The sequence below is a fragment of the Myxocyprinus asiaticus genome, chromosome 15, assembly GCF_019703515.2.
Source record: "Myxocyprinus asiaticus isolate MX2 ecotype Aquarium Trade chromosome 15, UBuf_Myxa_2, whole genome shotgun sequence".
In the NCBI taxonomy this organism is placed as follows: Eukaryota; Metazoa; Chordata; class Actinopteri; order Cypriniformes; family Catostomidae; genus Myxocyprinus; species Myxocyprinus asiaticus.
In genome coordinates this window covers 48519756-48528105 of record NC_059358.1, presented here as the reverse complement: position 1 = coordinate 48528105, position 8350 = coordinate 48519756, and positions in this window count along the sequence as shown.

Sequence of the window (8350 nt, the reverse complement as noted above, 5' to 3'; positions counted from 1 at the left end):
CACAGTGGAAATGATAATTCTGTGGATGATTTAAATATTCGGTTAAAACATGCAGGTAATGATAACTTTGGTGCTGTTTATGGTCGGATGAGAAACGCTACCAGGCTTTTATTGGAGTTTAAAGATACTAAAGTATAACAAATAAATACAATAATGTACATTTGATAAAATGTGTTTACTCTTTATATTAACACACAGTATATATTAAAAATGACAAACAGAATGAAGATTTATTGTATTAATATATTATTTAATAAGAATAACAAGTAAGGCCCAAGTATTTTAAAAGTTCATATGCAGGGCTGGGGAGTAACGGAATACATTTAACGGGATTACGTATTTAAAATACAAAATATAAGTAACTGTATTCCACTACAGTTACAATTTAAATCATTGGTAATTAGAATACAGTTACATTCAAAAAGTATTTTGATTACTGAAGAGATTACTTTGCATTTTATTGTCATTTGTTTCATTTAATATTTAGTCCTTTCAGACGGAAAACATTTATACATATAAATGATGCGATCCAAAGTGCATTTGAACAGTGGTGAAACACTTTCTTATGATGTATTACATTCATACAAACAGACAGAGAAGTACGTTTGAAGTAAGTTTTGAGCATAAGAAATAGAAATAACGTTACCAGACACAATCATATTTTTTAATCAAGAAAATTCACATTGAATCATAATTTCTTTTGTTCTAGTAAGACATTTGATATTTGGGCAAAAATTGTATTCTTGATAATAATTTTTGTATTGTTTTCCTGTAAAAATATCTAAAAATCCTTAAAACAAGATCAATTAGATTGATCTTGTTTTAGAAACAACACTGCATAAGATATTTAGGTTTTTCAGATAATGTATTTTTAACGTGTATTTTGTCTTACTGTACTGGCAGAGTTTTTATAGTCAAAACAAGTGAAAAAATCTACCAGTGCTGAAGAAGTAATCCAAAGTATTTAGAATACGTTACTGACCTTGAGGCTTGAGTAATCTAATGGAATATGTTACAAATTACATTTTACAGCATGTGTTCTGTAATCTGTAGTGGAATACATTTCAAAAGTAACCCTCCCAACCCTGTTCATATGTGACATTGTTTCTGTGACAGCCCCAGAGCTCTGACGCTCGGTGTATATGTCAGTGTCCGAATTTACTCACTCATTTCGTTCACTCACTGCTGAGATATAGTGCACCCACTGCCATTCACTATATAGAAAATAGTGAACGAGTGAATGAGTGAACAATTTCGGACACAGCCTTTGTTTCTCAGAGATTTAAAGTTAAACATTTCCACTTAGGTTTTTGTGAGCAAAGACTTTTTCAACACGAAATCTCTCCTTTTTTTATTAGCTGATAAATATCAGCGTTTAATCATGGTAAATATATTTGTCGCCGAGTACACTTCAGTTGTATATAATTTTTTCAAGTTCTGTATGTTCGTAACTCTCACGTTTATTTGTAAAAATAAGATCAATAAGAGTTTTAGTCATTCTAGTTTGGTCATTCCGTCTTTGTTCGACCTTTCATTAGTTGATTACATTTATTTAGTTGTAATTCATTTCTATTTTTGCTTTCTGCCTTTATCTGCCCAATTTATTTAAAAATCACCAAGTAAAAATGTTTCAACGTTGGCGGAATGATCCGCCCCTCCCTCTCGTTATCGTCACCCCGCCTCTGAGGGCCATTCTTCAGCCAGGCTCACAACGGGAGTGGGCAGGGGAGATGAGAGGTGCAATTTAATAAGCTTCATTTGGGCAGCGGATGATGAGACACCTGATGTGAATATAGCCTCATCACCGCTGCCATTAAAATGTAGAGAGCGCCTCTCCTCGGGAAGCCAGTTTCTGTCTCCTCGTGTGCACACGCTGGTGTCCTTGCAGGTCCAGCAACGGAGCTGGAAGGGTCCGGCAAGAATTAGATGCGATGCCAGGGATTGAAGCATGCGTCGTGGCCAATGGAAAGCTGAGCTGCTGTGAAGAAGCTGCCCACGTCCTGAATCATCTCATGGACCCTTCCTTCACAGAGCCCCGATTCATGGCGAGGGCACCAGATCCCCCTTGATTTTGGACACTTTACCCCTTTAACAATTTAAATCCCTTTTTGGGACATTTTATGTTGATTATTATTTCCAATCAATGCCTGGTGGGTTCTACATAACCACAATATTAAAATTCATTTTAGGAGAGTACAGCATTTAACACCAAACATTCTAAACCAATGGCATCCAATTTAATTTCAGAGTATTTCTAAGTAGCTCTAATGTACAGTGCCCTCCATAAGTATTTGGACAGTGAGACACTTTTCATACTACTGGCTCTGTACTCCACCACAATGGATTTGAAATGAAGCAATGAATATGTGTAAAGTACAGACTATCAGCTTTAAGTCAAAGGGATTTACATCCAAATTGGTTATACAGTTTAGGAATTACACCAATTTTATACATAGACCCCCCAAGTATTATTCTTAAAACTTGGTTAAAAATCCATTGCAGTGAATGACTGTCTAAAGTTTGGAACCCATGGACATCACCAAATTCTGGATTTCTGCCCTTGTGGTGCTTTGCCAGGCCTTAACCTCAGTTGTCTTAAGTTGCTCCTTGTTTGTGGGTCTTTCCGCTTTCAGTTTTGTCTTCAAGAAGTGAAATGTATTTTCAGTTGTGTTGAGGATGTGTGACTGACTCAGCCAATAAAGAACATTCCACTTTTTTGCATTGAAAAGCTCTTTGGTTACTTTCACAGTTTGTTTTGTGTCTCTGTCCATCAGTATGTGAAAGCGCCATCCTCTCAGTTTTGCAGCATTTTGCTGAATCTGAGCAGATAGTAGTAAAGCCCTAAACACTTCGGAATTCATCCTGATGCTTCTGTCAGCAGTCATTTAATCAACAAACACTACTGACTCATTTCCATTGGCAGCTACACGTGGCCATGCCATAACACTGCCTTAAAGGAATGTTCCGGGTTCTATAAAAGTTATGCTCAATCGACAACGTTTGTGGGATAATGTTGATTACCACAAAAATAAATTTTGTCTTGTCTCTCCTTTTCTTTAAAAAAGCAAAAATCAAGGTTTCAGTGAGGCACTTACAATGGAAGTCAATGGGGCAAATTTTTTTGGAGGGTTTAAAGGCAGAAATGTGACGCTTACAATTTAATAAAAGCACTTGTATTAATTCTTCTTTTAAAACTTCTTTTAAAAAGTGGTGGTGGTGTAGTGGGCTAAAGCACATAACTGGTTCAACCCCCACAGCCATCACCATTGTGTCCTTGAGCAAGGCACTTAACTCCAGGTTGCTCCAGGGGGATTGTCCCTGTAATAAGTGCACTGTAAGTCGCTTTGGTTAAAAGCGTCTGCCAAATGCATAAATGTAAATGCATTATTTGAGCTGTAAAGTTGTTTAAATCATTATTTTTACAGTAATTTTAGGGTTTTAGAGTTTGTTGACATACCATCGTCATAGTGACGAAGTTGTAAAATGGGCTATAACTTTACATAGAAAAGATTAGTTCCCTATCTGTCACTCACTCGACGTTGTGTCGATGTAGTGACACTAGGGGTCACACTTGGGAGCCCGAGACACCTCTGGTCTTTGATAAAAGGCCAATGAAAATTGGCGAGTGGTATTTGCATACCACTCCCCCGGACATACGGGTATAAAAGGAGCAACCATTCATTCAGATTTTCTCTTCGGAGTCAAACGGTCGATGCTCACTGAGCTGAATTCCCACGGCTGTTCATTCACCTCTGCTGGATCTGACAGCGCATTTCAGCGGCTTCTCCCCCCTCTGCACTGGTGCACTGCAGAGAACGCCCCTGGGCGCTTCGTCAGAAATAAAAGAGTATATTTTGTCTAAAAGAGTATATTTCTCTAAAAGAGCGGCACACACAGAACGTCTTTTTAAAGACGCGTCTTTTTAAAGATGCCTTTCCGTTTGTGTGTTATTCTTGGTTTCACTCGTTATCTCTTGCCCTCTGACAGCCACAATCGCTGTCTTTCGTGTCTGGGCGCTGCTCACACTGAGACAGCGTTCGTGGATGGGTCATGTACTCATTGGGAGAACATGTCCATGCCAACGATGCGGTCGAGGCTTACCTTCGTAAGAAAGAAAGCCACCCCAGAGGCTCCCCGCCTCTGTCCTTCTACCCATGGGTATGAGACCAGCGCGGCTAGCACTGGGGGTGATTTGGGGACCCCAATGGGACCACCCCCACCGGGTATCCCCCCATGGACCTCCCATTCCCCAGCACGCTTGTCTGCCCCAATCGGGCTTCCGGATGAGTCCGCCGGCACGTCTCACGGCGAGTTCGACCTCTTATTTGGAGCCTGCGAAGGTGATGAGCTCTCGATCGCAGCATCAGAGAGCGGGCTCATCCAGTCGGACGTGGAAGCCTCAGCTGGGCTCCTCCCTTCGGGTGCAGTCGCCTAGTCACAGGCTGGCACAGAGATGACAGACATGTTTTCCTGGGCAGCCGCGAGCGTCGGGCTAGAGTGGAACCCTCCGCTCTCCCCTGAACCCATACAGTTCATTAGAGTTCACAGAGGCTTTATCACCTGGACAGAGATTGAGGCACATCTGGGCATAGAACTTCTAGCTAAATCTAAACTAAATTCATCACACATAAATATTTCAAGTATTTGGAAGGCACAGCATTAACCGTAACACAATCCTTTGTTGTTCTATGGTCATAACACAAAATCAAAGTAGAACCTGACATTGGTTACTAGGAACAAAATGTTAGAGGAAAGGAGGGTTAAAGGTTAAAAGGCTTATCCTTGGAAATGATTGGGGTTAACCTGTGGGATGGGCTCAGACTGGTGTGTAAAACGCGGCTGTATGAGGAGTGAGTCCTGTCTGGCCTGTAGGTGTTGAATGAAGCTGTACATGGTGTGTGCAATAATTGCGATGATGATCCAACCACTAAGGAGGAGCCAGAGGGCAACCAGACTGATAAGGTGTTCTCGGTAAAATGACAATCTGCTTATGTGACTAGGAAATACAGTGGTCAAGCCAGTCGGTTTGAGACTGAACTTCACTAATTTCATCCCTTCAGCCTGAAGCTGCTGTTGAAGGGTGTCATCAACGGTGAGCCTGTGACCTCTATATGCGTCCATGATCTCAATTTCTGCGTCATGTTTGTCGACGTTGAGATGATGGAGGACAATATCGTTAATGTGCACGGTGGCTCCTTGAGGAACCATTAAGAACACCGTTTGGTTTGGTAGCCTTAGTTTAGTGGCTGTATCATGGCAGTCGTATGACATTGGGACTTAACAAGTGTGTTAACAAGCCAGCGATTGCCTGCTCACTCTACCGTTGTCTCTGTTCCTTCATCATTGATGGACATGCTACCTTAACACTTGTTCAGGGAGGTAGTTAGTCACCTCTCTAACAAAGGGGTTGCGTTTGGACAAACCCAATGAATGTGGCTTGTCTTGGTACACGTTTAGGTTAGGGATAAGGTAGAGCGAGGGGTCCTCATCATGGTAGGCGAGTGTTGGTGGTGTTTTGAGGTGAATGTGTGCATTACCTCTCTGAAAACCAAAATTAAATACGGACTTTAGTCTGTATATTTTCTGCCTATGACAGTAGATTGAGGATAAATCCTGTTTTGAGGTTCTGAGGATTTACATGGTTTGGAATTTCAATGCCAAAACTATATGCCAGGTATATCTGTGAAGGTTGCACAGTGGAGATAGTAGCAGATCTAAGGATTTGTTCGACAAGGTCTAGGGAGACCAGGTAAGCTGGAATCCTTCCACCACTCAGACTGTTGACTGCTAACAGTCCCTGAGGAGGTCCTGCACTAGATCTCTAACTATATACACATAAGTTGTCTTCTCTGACAAAGTCCCTAAAGCGTGCAAAGTGTTATTGATATGAACGGAGTGCAAATTTACAGTGACTATAGTACCCTGAAGGGTTTTTACCCAGGCCCTGTAATTGTTCTTGAAGTCATCGTCTTTGCTGGATTTTTGGATGAAGTCGACTTGTCCATCTGAAGCTGGCAAACTGTTTTCTGGACCAAGTGGTCTCGGTATGTCAACCTGAGCCTACATGTGTCCACGACGGCAGTCAATGAGCAGAGCCAATTGGTTCAGTAGGTCCTGGCCAACTAACAGTGGTTCCGTATTAATGGGACATATGTAAACAGGGTCTATTAGCATCATCCCTTGAAAGGTAATGTCGATCCACACCTGTTTTGTGATAGACGGCTTATCTTGCGTGTAGCTTGTGATGCTTACGTTGCAGGTCTCTGTCTATAACGGTTTGCCAAGGGAGAGCTTTGCTCTAGCCACCACTGCAAAGGTGTTGGAACCCATTAAACTTATTTCGGAACCAGTGTCGAGTAGTGCATGAGAGCTGAATGACCCATGTGTCAGGCGTTGCCCTTACGGTACAGATAGCCCAAGAAGGTCAGAAAAGGAGGGTGTGGCATGTTAGGAGTGACTGTTTTGGGAAGCAACTTGGACCCTGTTCCCCTTTTCCTGACCTACAAAGTAAACTTTGGCATTTGGTTAACAGGAGGGGGTACATCGTCTAGTCATACTGACGAGGTTTCAGCGCCGTATTCCTTTGAGGAGTTCGGCGGACCTGATGAACAACGGAGCTCGTCGAACCGCACCTTTCCTTCCGGCCGGCGAACGTTTTGTTGTTTAGGCCTGCCGTGACCCTGGGGGGGTGTCTGGTTACCACCCCCCTGATTCTGTTGCCTACCTTGCTGGCGGGGTGATCAGCGCCTCTGGGTTCCTGTTCTAGCATTCACCTTTACGCAAGGCATTTCGTTGCCTTCAAGCGCTAGGTCTGCATATGAGGCTTGGATCCCCAGGGCTCTGGCATCACCTTCGTGCCCTCGGGCAGGGCGCATGCGTGTCTCCCATGCCAGTTGCGCATACCTTCTGATTTCCTGCATGGTGGGGTTGCCCGTTCTGCAATGCATCGTGACGTCATATCGCACGCACTCGTGGAGGTTGTGAAGGAAGAGAGACTTGAAAGCTCGTTCCTCCTCCAGACCTGGTGCGTTACTTTGGTTATTAGCAATAATTAATAATTATCAAAGAGAATTATTAATTATTAAAATCAATAGAATCAATATTAGTGTTAATTTTAATTAATGTTTCATCGATGTTAATGATTAGTGATTACCTTTGATAATTGTTGATTTAAAGGATTAAAAAAAAACTAACATTGATTCTCATCAATGTTCTATTGATTTTAATAATTAATAATTATCTTTGATAATTATTAATTATTGCTAATAGCCAAACTCGCTCCTAAACGTAGCGCACTACATTTACTGGAGCCCCATATGAGGTTTTAATGAGTTAGATTCAATTAATTAATTTAAATATTAATTAATAACTAAAGAAATAATTATCAATTATTTCTGATAGTAACACTGATCTAAACAACCAGTAAAGCCCTACAAATGAAAGTGTCTCACTGGAACACAGATTTTGCGAGTCTAAATAAATTTTTGTGGTAAACAATATTATGCCACAAATTCTGTTGATTGAGTTTAACTTGTATTGAACCTGGAATATCCCTTTAAGTTGACCATGTTTCACAGGTGATGTGGTATATAATTTTTTTTTATAATTAATTGTATTTATTTATCACACATTTGCACATATACAGTGAAATTCTTTTTTTCACATATCCCAGTTAAGCTGGGGTCAGAGTGCAGGGTCAGCCATGATATGGCACCCCTGGAGCTGATTGGGTCAAGGGCCAGCAGCTTCTTACTGGGGCTGGAACCCCTGACCTTCTGATCAGTAACCCAGAGCCTTAACCGCTGAGCCACCACTGCCCTGCTGGTATGTTTCTATCATGAGTCGTTTCTTCCCTTCTCCAGACTCTTTTCTTCCCATGATTCTGGTACAGATTCATCTTCATTTCATCTGTCCAAAGAAGTCTAATCTGTCCATCCTATTCGGCTTACCAGTGGTTTGCCCCTTGTGGTATTTACTTTCATGAAGTCTTCTCTTGATTGTAGACTTTGACAATGATACGCTTAGCTAGAGTGTTCTTGACTTGGTGTTGTGAACTTTGTGATCCTCCACCACAGTTGTCTTCTGTGGTCATCCAGGCCTTTAGGTGTTGCTGTGTGTTCTTTCTTTTTAAGAATGTACCATATTGTTGATTTGGCCACTCCTAAGGTTTCTGTGATCTTTTTGGTGGATTTGTTTTGTTTTTTTCTACCTGATGAAGGCCAGCTTTACTTGCATTGACAGCTCTTTGAACCTCATAATAAGAATTTACAGCAACAGCTTCCAAATGTAAATTCCTTATTTGGAATCAGCTCCAGACCTTTTTAACTGCTTCATTTTTAATGAGGGGTTT